This window comes from Podarcis cretensis, assembly GCF_951804945.1.
Source record: "Podarcis cretensis genome assembly, chromosome: 8".
Lineage (NCBI taxonomy): Eukaryota > Metazoa > Chordata > Lepidosauria > Squamata > Lacertidae > Podarcis > Podarcis cretensis.
The window spans coordinates 28,484,828-28,499,910 of NC_137177.1; the positions used below are offsets into that span (position 1 = coordinate 28,484,828).

Consider the following 15,083-nt stretch of genomic DNA (forward strand, 5'->3'; position numbering starts at 1 on the left):
AAAATAAATGCTTGCATCTTCCTCCCCTCTTTATGGGATTCGTTTGTGGCACATACTAAATCTTTTAACAGGCAGTTGCTAAAAGTATGATGCAGTTGTGCATTAGGAGTTTAACAAGATCAATTACCGTATTTTTTGCTCTATAAGACTCACTTTTTCCCTCCTAAAAAGTAAAGGGAAATGTGAGTGTGTCTTATGGAGCAAATGCAGGCTGCACAGCTATCCCAAAAGCCAGAACAGCAAGAGGGATTGCTGCTTTCACTGCGCAGCAATCCCTCTTGCTGTTCTGGCTTCTGAGATTCAGAATATTTTTTTTCTTGTTTTCCTCCTCCAAAAACTAGGTTCATCTTGTGGTCTGGTGCGTCTTATAGAGCAAAAAATACGGTATTTAACCAATGTGCAGCTAGAGGGCATAGTGGAAATAGCAGGGGCTTGGCGTAACAAATTGTCTCTCCTGGAAGTTTTGTTTTTATGTGTGAAGCCAGCCCATTTTCTTGCATGCAGGGCAGGGCCATTGATTTGTCTAGCTTTCTTTGGAATATTTTTGCATGTGGTTATTTCTGGGTGGGGCTTCTCCATGGGTTTCAACCGTTGCTTCAGTTCCCGGTCAAGAAAGGAAGGCAAAGGACAAAGTCCCTTCCCACTACTCAGGTAGGGGAAAGAAGCCCAGAATGTAGGGGGTGTGGCCTCTTTGGCAGACGGTCAGGACTGAACTTGAGCCACAACTAAGTATGACTGGGCCCCAGAGTCTGTTATGTCCAACAGGGGTCAAGTGCAGAACATATAAAATATTGATGTGCTTCCAGTGCCTTGGGAAGGTCAAATCTCCTATATCATTAGGAACAGTTTGGGATGTATAATAGAACCTCTCTCCCTCCTGGACTGTGTTGTCCCTCCCAGGAAGGGAACTCAGCCAATGAAGAGCATGCTTCCTGATGAGTGGCATAGCCCAGAAGTTAGTTTACTAAAGAGAATATGAAAGAGGGTCTTGTGTCACCTTGACTGCTAATAGGGAAACTGGTTTCCCCGCAGCATAGCTTTTATGCAAAACTTTGCCTGGAAGTGTCACAGGTATCTTTGGACAAGATATTTGATTTGGTCCACATTCAAGGCTGAATCTTATCAGATTTGCACTTTCTGAAACAGATGCGAACCTGTTCAGAAAGATGTTGACTTACCTCGGTTACAACAGGAAACCCACACTTATCTGCATGCGATCTAAGACTGCAGACTGTGGCTTTCACATGTTTAGAAGGGAAATGAAACATTGGTGTCTAAGCAAGGTGGGTGGGATATATGAGTATCCTGTTTTAAGCAGAAAAATAAAAGATTTTGTTCAGGTGTAACAAAGCAATTGTTAGCTTTACCTTGGGGCGAGGGGAATTCCCTTTTACAGTTTTTCGGCTAAATGCAAAATTACTGTTGTAGCATTTTGCTCAAAGGGGCAGAAACATTAATTTGAGACAGCAGATGCTAAAAGGGAACCCCAATGCCCAGGCCTCATAGCCCTAATACACTACATCAGCTAGCTTGATGTTCTACCAATGTTTTGGACGACAACTCCCATCAGGCAAAAGACCTGGCCTGCTTTTTGTGACTAGGGATGTGAACTTTTGAACCAATCTCTTGAAACAGCAATTTAATCTGCACCATCTAGCAGGTTATCATATTTAGCTCCGTTTGCCAGTGACATTTTTAAAAAAGCTTCAACTTTTAGCATTTGTAATTTGTATATTAAGCCTCTGTTGAACAGGAGCCAGCTACTCTGAGCCCCACCCCAAAGTAAAACCCCTCGGCCACTGCCATTTGGGAACCTATTTGTTCTGCTTCAACCTGATCTGCGGAAATCAGTTCTGTTTTTGTTTTTCATGGCATGGAGTTGATTCCCTACTGATACCTTGTAAGCCAAGCTACAGCTGAAGGTCAGAAAAAAACAATCCCTCTCACATACAAGAATGTAAGAAGAGCCAGCTGAGTGAGGCCAATGGCCCATGCAGTCCAGAATCCTGTTCTCACAGTAGTCAACCAGATGCCTGTGGGAAACTTGCAAGCAGAATCCAAGTACAATAGCGCTCTCTCCTGTGGCTTCCTGCAACTGGCATTCAGAAACATCATTGCTTCCAGTGAGTAGCCATCATGGCTAGTGATAGTCTTGTTCTGAGGAAAATAGTGTTCATGTGCATGCACACACACAACTGCTATTTGCATTGGGAAGCCTCCTTTGGCACCAAAAGTGCACTTAGAAATATAGCTTTCAACAGGGATTAGACAAACGTATGCCAGAGAAGTCATTCCTATATAAGGTAAAGGTAAAGATAAAGGGGCCCCTGACCATTAGGTCCAGTCGTGACCGACTCTGGGGTTGCGGCACTCATCTCGCTTTATTGGCCAAGGGAACCAGCATACAGCTTCTGGGTCATGTGGCCAGTATGACTAAGCCACTTCTGGCGAATCAGAGCAGCACACGGAAACGCCGTTTACCTTCCCACTGGAGCGGTACCTATTTATCTACTTGCACTTTGACATGCTTTCAAACTGCTAGGTTGGCAGGAGCTGGGACCAAGCAACGGGAGCTCACCCCGTCGGAGGGATTCGAACTGCCGACCTTCTGATCGGCAAGTCCTAGACTCTGTGGTTTAACCCACAGCACCACCTGCATCCCCTTTCTATAATATAGTCCACTATTTATTTTGGAAAATTACTTCCCTATGCATGTGGACGCCTCTTAAGATATTGTAACCAAATTTTGCTCATTGGCACCTGAGGTCAAGGAGCAGGTTTTTGTCTATGTTTGGATACAATTGGTCACCGTATTTTTAATCAAGATGGTGGACCGAGCCTTTCCAAACTGCATTGATTTTAATCACTGATTTCAAACCAGCATTGACTTTTTGGTTTCTTAGAATTCCTGAGCAATGCCAGGTATGAGGCTGCTAATGTATAATAACAGTGACCTCATTTTCAATAGTAGATCCCACATTTCCACTACAAGAGGAAGGAGTCAGCAAACATACTTGGGCAGAGAGCAGAAGCATGTTTTTATAAGCACAAAAGGTGGGGGGGCTAAAAGTGTGGGGTGGAGAGCAGACCTTTAAACACCTCAGTGAGGACTGAGCATACTCACTCAGTGAGCAAGAAGTGCTGACTTGCCGCTTTTTTGGTGATAGGAATGGGGAGGAAAACCAGAATGAAAAGGGAATGGAATGGGATATTCTATAATGGGACATGGCTGGCTGGCTACAGCCCTGCACAGGAACAGTCTAGACTACAACAAAGGCAGGCTTTCCAGCCAAGAAGCTTTTATTTCATTCATTGACCCACCCTGCGTGGGGGATTACAGAAAACAAAGGCAGAACATTTGCAAACACTGCTTTTTATCTTGCATGGTTTATCTTCCTGGACCATCTTCAGCCAACTTCTTGAGGTTTGCCACTTCAAAGGGTTGACATTCCACACCTGAATTTGCTGCAAATCAAGAGGCAACCTCCAGAAGACCAGGAAGCGACCTCAAATGATTCCTGGAGTTGGATGCGTGGGTGGGATGCTTCACACAGGATAGCATGGCATTAACTGAAAGGCTTATAGAAACAAGAGGTGGGTGGTCATCTTCTGGGACCTTGGATAACAGATTTAGGGTGCCCATTGAGGGTGGCAGACTAGGAGGCAGATCTGAGACACAATGCCTCAGGACAGTCTCCTGACAGAAATAAACAGGAGCCTTGCAGTGCTTATGCACAACTCCGGTTTCTTCCTGGAGGGCCTGACCGAGCAAACATCCTAGTGGATTTGTGCCTCTTGTTAATTAGTGCACATGAGTAGGTGACACTTGAGTTGCCTATCTCAGGGAACCGATATGTCTTTGTGAAGATGCATTCTAGACCTGCGTGCATTGCCTGCTGTGAAGACCATCTGAGCATGAGCCCTCAGATCTGGATCAAGTTCAAGAAGTCCTTCTGGTTTGCCTCTCATTCTGCAAATAAAGCAGCCATTGTGGTGAAGATGAAGCCAAAAGCCTTTGGACCATGAATTTTGCCACATGGCCCAAAATTGTGGGTTGGTTGTAGCTGGAGCATAGGTGCTGGCTGGATCATCGGTGGAGGAAAGGTTTCCCTAAAGGCAGAAAAGAGATGAATTTGCCCTCCAAGGAATACCCTCATAGGAGTGACTCTCCAGGCTCAGTATACTCGGAGGAGATGAATCACAACCATCAGGAGTGGTAGCAGAAAGCAAGCTGGGCCATTGAGGGACATGGCTCTGGAAGCTGGTGTAGAAGCAGGAGTTGTGACTTTGGGAGTGTCTGCTGCGTCCTAAAGAGCAAATGAGAAGAGTATATGATACAGGGTCAGAGTAGTTCTCAACAAAACTGAAGGTCTGCAGGGTACTTGGTTACGTTAGTTGACACAGTTGATACCTTACCAACATAGGAAGACTCATTATACCAAGTCATGCCCAATGATCCATCTTGCTCAGTATGGTCTACACAGCCTAGCAGCAGCTCTCTGGGGTTTCAGGCAGGGGACATTTCCAGCCCTACCTGAAGATACCGGGGACTGAACTTGTGATCTTCTGCATGCAAAGCAGCTGCTCTACTACGGAGCTACACCCCTTTCCTTCAAACAAAGCTCTCTTCCGCCTTGCATGAGAAAACTGCTCTCCCTGCATTCACATGCATCTTGACATGCTTTTGTTCTTTTCTGGACCAAATAGAGGAAGTGCTGTTTACTCACATTGAAGGGATCACAAACTTTTGAACTTTGCTTTTGACATTATGCTAGTGCAACAGCCCTTACATTGGCAGTCAGAGAATGCTGAATCTGGGCCAATGAGTTGTTTCCAGTGCTAACCTATTTAAATGACTGAACATGACTAAGTTAGGGTACATTACTTTTAATGGGAAAACTCTGCGCAAAACTTACTTGGATACAGCCTAATGGTCTTCCCAGATTGGGTCTATTTAGATTGGGGATGGGGAACCTGATGCCCTTCAGATGTTGTTAGACTCTTACACCCATCACCAGGCTCCCCACTTGTAGAATGTTCTCCCCAGGGAGGCTCGCCAGGCACCATCATTACATAGCTTTAGGCACCAGGCCAAGGCATGTGTGTTTCACCAGGCCTTTGGCTCTTAACTCCTTGAGTGGGTAAAATGTTTCAATCCTGCCTTTTAAAAACAGGATTGCCATTTGGCATTTTCCTTGTTTCTATTCTGTGCTGGTTTTAATGTATGTGTTTGTTTATAGATTCCAAGTCCCTTTGCATTACCTTGGTCAAAAAGGGGACCAACAGATTTCATAAATAATAATTAGAAGAACAACAACAACAACTGGAGAGCCTCAGATGTGACATCAGCGTTATGTCAAGTACAGTCGTACCTTGGTTTTCAAACAGCTTAGTTCTCAAACGTTTTGGCTCCCGAACGCTGCAAACCCGAAAGTGACCGTTCCGGTTTGTGAACTATTTTTGGAAGCCGAACATCTGACGGGGCTTCCGGGGCTTCCGCTTGGCTGCAGGAGCTTCCTGCAGCTAATCAGAAGCCATGCTTTGGTTTCTGAACGTTTTGGAAGTCAAATGGACTTCTGGAACGGATTCCGTTCAACTTCCAGGGTATGACTGTACTTCAAAATGTGGACAGCCAACCCAAAACAGACCCGGAGACAAAGGCTGGTGAAGCAACAGAGCTACATTTCCCACCTATGTGCAATAGCTTGTGGCTACACCCCCACACCCCCTCTCTGTCCTTCATCCAGAGAAAAAGACATTTTTCAGAGTTCAAGAACACTTTCAGGCAGCGGGGGAGCAGGGCCTGTAAAGGTTGAGGCCTCGGTAGAGTCCACAGGAAGTCCAAGGGCCTCAATTTGTTCTCAATCCTGAGGTACCTTACTTCTGTTTTAGATACACAATGAGAAAGATACCACAGTAGCATGGTGCCACAGATGTTTGCTGCATATGTAATGTGCCTACCCTCATAAAAGGTTATTTTTCACTGCTATCTAATTGGCACCTATTTCCCGGGAAGTTTTACAACTGACTGACTGCCTCTCCCCAGCCGGCCCCCAGCAGCTGATGTTCTGGGCCTTGAGATTGGCAGGTAAGCAGTAAAGAATGACAGGCCCTGCTCAAGGCAATGCCAGCACCTGAAACCTGTTTCCTGTTATTCTAGCAGAGAAGGAAACACAGGCAGAAAGTGATGCAACGTTCTGAGAACTGCAGCGGTGGCAAGGAGACCGCGCCCCAAATACCAGGGAAATCAGATCTAGCTAGTACATCAGCCTTCTGCAACCTGGTGCCCTCCAGATGATCAGGACTATAATTCACATCAGCTCCAGTCTGCACTGGTTACACCCTGGGAATAAAGTCCACTGGACTCAGTGGGACTCCACTATATATTTAAAGTAGCAGCATGCAACTTAAAACAGTCATGGCTTCCCCCTAATAATCCAAGGAACTGTGGTTTGTTAAAAGTGCTGAGAATTGTTCCCTCTACAATTCCCGGAGTTCCCTGGGAAGAGGGGTTGTTAAACCCCTCAGGGAACTGTAGTTCTGTGAGGGGAATAGGCGTCTCCTACCAACTCTTAGTACCCTTCACAAACTACAATATTTTTTCAAAAGACTGAAAAAAGTAGTAAAGGTGTGGAACAAAGATGGCTGTGTATAAAAAGCTTGCTGAAATAAAACAGTGTCCATGTCTGTTTGAAAGCAAGCCAAGGAGCACCTAGGCCTCCCATGGGGACAATGGCCACATTCGCCCCATATTTTTAAAGTGCTCTTATACCACTTTAAACAGTTATAGCTGTTAAGAGTTGAACAGGCAGATATTCTAGAGATATCTGTTGCTATTTTCATGCATGCATGTTTTTTGTCCTTAAAAAGCTAGCCTGCATCTTGTTCCCCACGCACTTAACCCATTTTTATTATTTCCAGGGTGGAAACCCATAAACAAACATTTGTTGCCAATGACCCATTTGTGATCTCTTAAGGAGCTTCCTAGGCAGGAAATTAGAGAAAGTTGGTTATGTGAGTTAAGAGAAGAAAAGTGTTGTGTGTGATAAATTGCATCTATCAGAATGGTTGTGGTTTTAAAGCAGCAATCTGGTACTCACCCATGTTTATAATCCTCAGTTGGTCATCACCCATAAACCACAAGAGGTGAGTTTGAAGGTTTTGACAAGCATTGACTTTTCCAGTTTAGATTTTTAAAATGTCAGATAAACAGCAGCTTGCTTTATCAGCCCTCACAAGGGGAAGTAGTGGAAAAACTGCTGTTTAATCCTGTGAATGTACCTTGTGGCCAGAAGCAATGTCCGGGCAGAAAGCGGCAAAATGTCCGGGACATTTTTAAACTGGCCATTAAGAACAGCTTGTGCCATTAAGAACAGATTGATAATGCTTTGTCTCAGAGATGGGGAGGCTGCGGCTCACCAGATGCTGATAGACTCAAATTCCAATCAGCCCCAACCAGCATATCCAATGGTCAGGGATGATGGGTTTTGTAATCCAGAAAATCTCTGAAGGACCACAAAGTCCCCCACCTGTTTTATCTCCCAAAAGATGGAAACATTTTGCAGGCATATTTTTACCCATGAGCTTTTTGTTAAAGGTGTAAAAGTAGGCTACGTGGGATGGGGTAGACAGTTTCCCCTTGGTCAGATGGTAATCTTCACAGATATGTCTGCTTCTTTACACATATTTTTGTAAGGATCAAAGAAACATATCTCCATTTGAATTCACCAAGGGTTATTTGTAAGGAGACCTGCACATTTATGTGTATGTGCCTTGTTAAAAGTCCAGCCCAACCTAAATACACAGCACTCACTTCCAAAAAAAGCGGGGGGATTGTACATTGGACTACAAATTTCTGACATTTTGAACCACTTAATTTCTCCTCCATCCCTATCAGTTCACATTTAGAGTCAAACCTATCTAATTTTCACTTTCCATAACAATACACGAACAAAAACACAACCACCCCTTCAAATTCACATTTCTCTGAATTTTGCAATGCAGTTCTCCATTCAAGTAATGTATACAAATATGCATATGCTGTAGCTACATTTATGCAAATGTGTATACTGTTGAAAATAACTCACCAAAATGCATTATATTAGGGGAAATCGCTTTGCAAAAATGGGTATGTTAGGCAAAATATATTAGGAGAAATGTGCACTAAAATGCTAACGAACTTGTATTAACTTCTTTTTTAATTGTAAATGTGGAGAAGTGAAGTTAAGCTTGGGAAAATGAACAACTGAGAGAAACCAAAATTAGCAGAGTTCGATCTACAGAAACCAGCAGAGTCTAAGGGTACTTAACACTGGCTGGAGCATGCCTTTGCAAAATAAAAATTCCAAGCTTTATATCCATGGTCCTACTCTAGAATTGCCTCCTACATCCACTGTACGCAATGTCTGCATTCCCTATGTGAACTCACTTGGGACAGGAGTAAGCACTTTTGAACTCCGTGCAGGACATACATCCAAGGAAATATGCACAGGATTGGGCTTTGCATTTCAGAAACAGGTGGTATTAAATATGTTCAATTCCTATGTATGAATGCCGCCTCCACTCCCCCAAACTGCAGCCACTACATAATCACAGCCTTCTTTCAGTACCCGAAATAAGGGTTTTGAAGCAACTGAAGATTCTCATTTCAATTGTCACATCCAATAAGACCACTCCTTACCTCAGTGGCAACAGCCAGAGTCAGATTCATCAGTAGCACAATACCAATGATCAGGATGGCCTTCATGGTGAAGCTGTCTCAGAGCTCTGATGGATGGAACTTTTTGCAAGGGGAGCTGCCTTCTCTGAGATAAGACGCTCAAGAGGTTTCACACTGTAGATGGAAAAGAGGCAGGAGGAGTCCACCAATCACAAACTCCTCTGCTTGCTGCTTCCTACATGGCTCTCTAACATTAGCTGGTGATGTGTGTGTGTGTGCATTTGCGTGTGTTCTTTATAATAGATTTACGGGGGGCCTCCAAAACTTCCTGTAAGACACTAGAATTCTGCTAACCTAAATGGAATATAATAGCAGCAACTCGGTGCTCTGAATTCCAGCAAATGGATAAAAAAGTCTCTGATGCGCAAGAGGGCTACTCCTTTGATAGTAGATTTTAGTTTTATTTGTAGCCTGTCCTAGTGGGAGGGCTCCAGCCGTTCAGCAACAATATGGGTCCCTTTCTCCGGAGAGCTCTATGTACTGCTGCTAATTCTGGGGTTTTTGTCTCATATCTATAGCACTTAAGTTCTGAGCTTTGCCATCATGCTTCTTGTTTTGTACAAAGTCTACAAGTACAATTGTACTTTGCCATCAGCCAACATATATACTGATAACTACACCGTGTTTTATTTAGCAAGGTTGTTGTCTAAGTGTCTGAATGCTCCCTTTTCTATTGGGTTTGTTGTGGTATCAGGATGGTTATACACAATTCTGCTTTCAATTCTTGTTCTGCTTGCAAAAATTTCTGGGGGGCCATACTGCTTCTTTTCCAATCAGCACATGCACCAAAACTCCATGTTGCAATCCTGTAACAGTTTACACCACAAATGTTCCAGTTTAGCTTTTTGACCCACGTTTGTTGTGGCAATAATGCAAGGAGTGATCAGAAGTGATGTCTGCAACAAGATACTGCAGTGTGGAGTGCTCCCCTTCAGGCAGCAGCGGATGGCATGGTGAGGCTGAGATATCTTACCTTACCTCCTGATGGGTCAGTCGCTGCTGCTCACTGGGGGTTGGGGAGCAAGGGAGTGGAGAAGTCAGTGCAGTGCAAACACACCAGCAGAGCCATTTAGGTGGTCCTCCTAGTGAACTTGCATTACCTTCCCAACTGCTTCACTTCTCTCCTTCCCTGTAAGCAACAGTACTGCACCTGCAGGGAAGTCAGGTAAGCATCACTGGCCCACTATGCCATTCGCTACTATGTTCAGTGTTCCAGCCAGTTGCATCCTCTTCCAGGATATTCCATTCCACCCCCCTCCCCAAGTTTTCTGTTCTGTTCTGCTCTCCCTCTTCCCCTTCCATTCAACAGTAAGTCAGCATTCCCTGGCCACTCACTGAGCATGCTCATTCCTCTTTGGGTTATTTTTAGTTGCCTATCCTTAGGGCAGAGCTTTCCAAACTGTGTCATGACACGTTAGCGTGTTGGTTGCAGTGTGTAGGTGTGCTGCGCAAGCGATCCCCATGCTCAGCGTTAGGGTTTCCCCCACCCAGACTGCTGCATGTCTGCAAAAGCTCAGGGGTTCCCCAAGCTTGCTGATACCTCTCTTGTGGGTGGTGGCATTTTAGGTGGAATTCATCATGCTAAAACCATTGGTCCATCAACACAAGCATTTCTGCTTGCTAGATGGAACAATCTCCCCTCTCTTGCCCTGTGAGCTGTTCTGGAAGTTCTCCCAATCTTCTAGAGTGTATCTGGGGGAACTGTAGGAGCACGGGGGGAAAGAGAGGTAGGAAAGGCCTGCTGTGCTAGCAGGAGTTATTGGCTGACTCCTGCTAGTGCACCAAGTTAACTGAATCCAACCCTTTGGCCAGGGCCATTTTTAGATGAAGAGAAGCCCTAGGCTACTCGTGAGGCCCCTCCCATTCCCCCACCCTCACGACTAGAAGAAAATGGAAGAGTGCTATAAACAAAACTGAGTGAAGCCAAGGATGCTGATGGGTATTTAAAATTCTGCAACTCACAATTTCTCCTCTAAAGGACATCAGAAAACTTCATCAAAATTTGTTTAAGTTTGTCACTTTCAATGTACAGAATGCTCAGTGTGGACAACCTCTTGAGACATTGTGGCCCTTAATTCATTTTTAATTCTTTTGAGTCTTGAAAAACTCCTCTCCCCCGAGCAGTTAGTGACCATAAAGCTAAGAAATAGCCACAAAATTGCTTCCACGTTAAGAAAGGCCATCTGAATTTGATAAAGGTCTGTAGGAGACAGAGAGTGCTCTGCTGTAAGCCTATGGCTTTGTCTCACATATAGGTGAAAGTGCAAAAGTTCATCAATAAGTTTCATCTTCTGGGTATGCTTCCATCAACAGTTCAACACCCTGCTGAATTTCTTGCTTAGATGCTATCAGAATAGCAAGGACAGAAAAACAATTGTGCAACATCACTGTACACAGCACTTCTTTTTAAATTGGCTTCAAGTGCATCTAATATAGAAATAAAGGATTTATCTTAAACTTATCTCTTGAAGAAAGTGCATCTAAGGCATCAGGTGCACTTCTGTCATTTCTTTGCCGTTTCCTCACTGTCTCCTTGTTTTGTAGTTAACATTTGGCAAGGTGGCTTTTGCTTGTTTCTCAAGCTCATCAAAATATTCTCTAATTTTCCTTAAAAAATCCAGAAGAGAACTGTACAAACTTGTACAAGAACTCAGTTACAGGTCTGATTTCTGAAGGGCTTTGTTGACCTTTTGAAAATGACCTAGCACAAGGATTTATATCTCTAAGATTCTGCAGACTTTGGCTGTGAACTAGGGCCCCACAAAAATATTTCAAGTTGTGCCCCAGAGTTTCAAATTGGGCCCTACTGGCTGGCTCTGAATCTCATAGTTGCTGGGTCCGAATTGCCCTGCCCTCACATGAAGTCTTGGGTTTGCAATTTTGGGAGAGTGGAGGCCTGCTAGATTTAGAGGCCCTAGGCTTCAGCCAATTTAGCACCGCCTCTGGCTACATATGGAACAACACTCAAGATTATTGAGCTTGCTGTACACATGATGCAGGGGTATTATGAAGGAGGAGCACCTTAAGGTCATTCGTTTTGGACAGGATTAGATATGGAGCTCAGAGTTGCATTATCCATTTCAGTGATGAGGAAGTGGTGGCACTCAAATGTTCCTCATTCCTCATAGCACTCAAAAGACAACAGAGTCAGTGCTAGGCAACCCTGCTTGGGGATGACACTCTATAAATGGATCTTTGCTGCTGACAGACAAATATATTGAAGCAGTTTTGATGAAGATGCAATTTGGCACAGGGTGGTAACAAATGAGTTTATTTTTAATATGTTTTTAGTGCAATTTAAATTTACAAATATCCACTCCATTAAAGTTCTTAATATAGGTTAATAGTAGCCAATGCTGCTTGAGAATTGTAAGAAACCAAAAAAAATCTGTGCAGGTTTGAAAATGGTGGTTAAAGTCTGCAGTTTTGAAAGATTCAGTATGCCATCTCAGTACGCCACCTTGATTCAAAATGGTGTCCAGCTGTATCCAGATATAAATGAAAACATGCTCTTTGATCTCCAGAACAATTGCGCAAAATTTGGTTAGGATATCTTTTTCTTTTTTTTTATAAAGATTTTTATTAATTTCCAATTTTTTAACAAAAACAAAAGACAACAAAAAACAGACAAACAAAAAACTCATATTTTCATAACCTTATTTTCATAACCCTCTTTTCCCGGACTTCCCCATACCTTTCCCTTTTTGCATCCTTAATTTAGTACCCTTATTCAGCAACCTATCTTGCCCAATTAAATATAAATTCGTCCTCTTTCTCTATTCCACCCTAAATTTTAAACCCAATTATCGCTGCAATTCTACGTCTTCTTTTCCCTCAGCATTTTAACACTCCTCAGTTTTATAATAATTCTTAAGATACATCTTAAATTTCTTCCAATCTTCTTCCACAGTCTCTTTCTCTTGGTCGCGGATTCTGCCGGTCATTTCTGCCAGTCCCATAAAGTCAATCACTTTCGCCTGCCATTCCTCCAGCGTGGGTAGCTCTTGTGTCTTCCAATACTTTGCTAGAAGAATCCTTGCTGCCGTAGTAGCGTACAAAAAGAAGTTCTTGTCCTTCTTCGACACCAACTGGCCGACCATACCCAAGAGAAATGCCTCTGGTTTCTTGTTAAAGGTGCACTTAAGCACTTTCTTAATTTCATTATAAATCATTTCCCAGAAGGCCTTAATCTTTGGGCAGGTCCACCAAAGGTGGAAGAAGGTACCCTCAGTCTCTTTACATTTCCAGCATTTGTTATTGGGCAAATGATAAATCTTCGCAAGCTTGACTGGGGTCATGTACCATGGTTAGGATATCTTAAGAGGTGTCCAAATGCATAGGGGGAATTCCCCCCCCCCCAAAAAAAAAAGATTATTGCTTCTCAGTATGCTACAATTTTACTATAGTCTCTAGTAGGCCTTTGATATCTTACCAGTTTCATTAGACGATTCATTTTTATAGCAATTTCCCCCCAGTCTGGCAGAATTTTTCCATGTACTTGCAAAGGTAACCCAGCAGTTGTTATTAAATATAACACACAACCTTCCATATAACTAATTATCTTAACATGCGGGCAAGCTAGTCTGGGATGAGACACTCCTTAAAGTATTTTTATGACACATTTTTACACAAGAGAAATGTCTACATAACAAACATCAAACTGACCCTACTTTTTGTCTGAATAATGCTGGAGGGACTGTGTGCATTGAACTCTCTATATTTTCAACATTCAAGCTGTGAGTGCCATTGCAAATGTAGTCAAAATGACACCATCCACATGCAAAAGAGGGAAGTATCAGCAAGCTTTGGGGAACCCCAAATTTTGCAGAAGTAAAATAAATAAGGAGGGAAGCTCCTTAGAAGTGGGTGTGCATGTGGGAAGCAAATTGGGAAAATGTAGTGGTAGAAATGGAACATCCTGAAATAGGGCATGGCTGCTGGCATCATAAGAAAATCCAGTTGGATCACACCAATTGGCCCATCTAGTCCAGCATCATGTCCTCACAGTGGCCAACCAGATGCCAGTGGGAATCCACAAGCAAGGCCTAGGCCATAGCTGTCAACCTTCTCTTTTTTTGCGGGAAATTCCCTTATTCCAGCACCATTTCCCACTGCTTCCTGCTGCTATCCCGGATTGTTTGATATCCCGTAGACTGTCCCCGGGACAGGTGAGGCTGCTGATCCCTTATTTTCAAATCTGAAAGTTGACAGCTATGGCCTGGGCACAAGGACATGCTCTGCTGTTTCCAGCCATTGGTATTCAGAAGCATACAGCCTTCAAACTGTACGTATGGAGGCAGAACATAGTCATCGTATCTAGTAGCCATCGTATCTAGTATACCTGTTACCCCCATGAATTTGTCTAAGCCACCTTTGAAACTATCCAACTTGCGGGCCATCATTGCCTCGTGTGGAAATAGGGCTGCCATACATCTGGAATTTCCCAGACATATCCGGAATACTTCTGTTGCAAGCAGTGTCTGGGAGGGAATTGGTTAAATTGGTTAAAGAATTGCCCGGGAAAATCTGGATGTATGACAGCCCATGTCAGCAGTGTCATTTTTGCCGATTTCCCTCAGAAATTGTTCAAAAACGTCCAAAAACTCAGCAACTTTGCAAAACAACAACAACAAAACCTCAACAATTTTTCTGTCCAAATTCTCATTTTTTAAAATATGGGAATGCCATGGTGTAGCTATGTGCTGTAAGAATATGTACAGTGGTACCTCGGGTTACATACGCTTCAGGTTACGGACTCCGTTAACCCAGAAATAGTACCTCGGGTTAAGAACTTTGCTTCAGGATGAGAACAGAAATCGTGCTCCGGCGGTGCAGCAGCAGCAGGAGGCCCCATTAGCTAAAGTGGTGTTTCAGGTTAAGAACAGTTTCAAGTTAAGAACGGACCTCCAGAACGAATTAAGTTCTTAACCCGAGGTACCACTGTACTTTCTTTCACCTGTCTGCAATCTTCCAACATTCCTCTTCCTTGGCCACAAGTCATAGTGTTCTGAGAGAAGTAGAACAACTTTTCTCTAGCCATTTTCTCTATGCCATGACACCTCTCTCCTGTCCCCTCTTACTCGCCTTTTCTCTAAACCAAAAAGCCCCCAACGCCACAAGCTTCCCTCACAGGGGAATTTCCTGAAGACCTGAACATGTTGCTTTCTGTCCTACTTTTATGCAGCCTGAAATCCTATGCTCACTTGCCCGGAAGTAAACCCCACTGAACACAAGGGGGGCTTATTTCTGAGTAAACATGCATATAGCATTGCGCCGCCAATCTGAAGGGGAAAGAAAGAAAGAAAGAAAGAAAGAAAGAAAGAAACTGGCCCAGGAGCGCTGAATCCTGGGAATTGTAGTCTCC

General features: G+C 43.6%; 1 long non-coding RNA gene across 1 annotated transcript; it reads right to left on the minus strand.

Moving 5' to 3' along the window:
- Positions 1-3,282: 3,282 nt before the first annotated feature.
- Positions 3,283-15,060, minus strand: LOC307221868. Its single transcript, XR_013841573.1, has 3 exons — positions 15,046-15,060; positions 8,681-9,525; positions 3,283-4,307 (listed from the first exon to the last, which is right to left on the minus strand). It is a non-coding gene; the product is annotated as an uncharacterized lncRNA (long non-coding RNA).
- Positions 15,061-15,083: the final 23 nt, after the last annotated feature.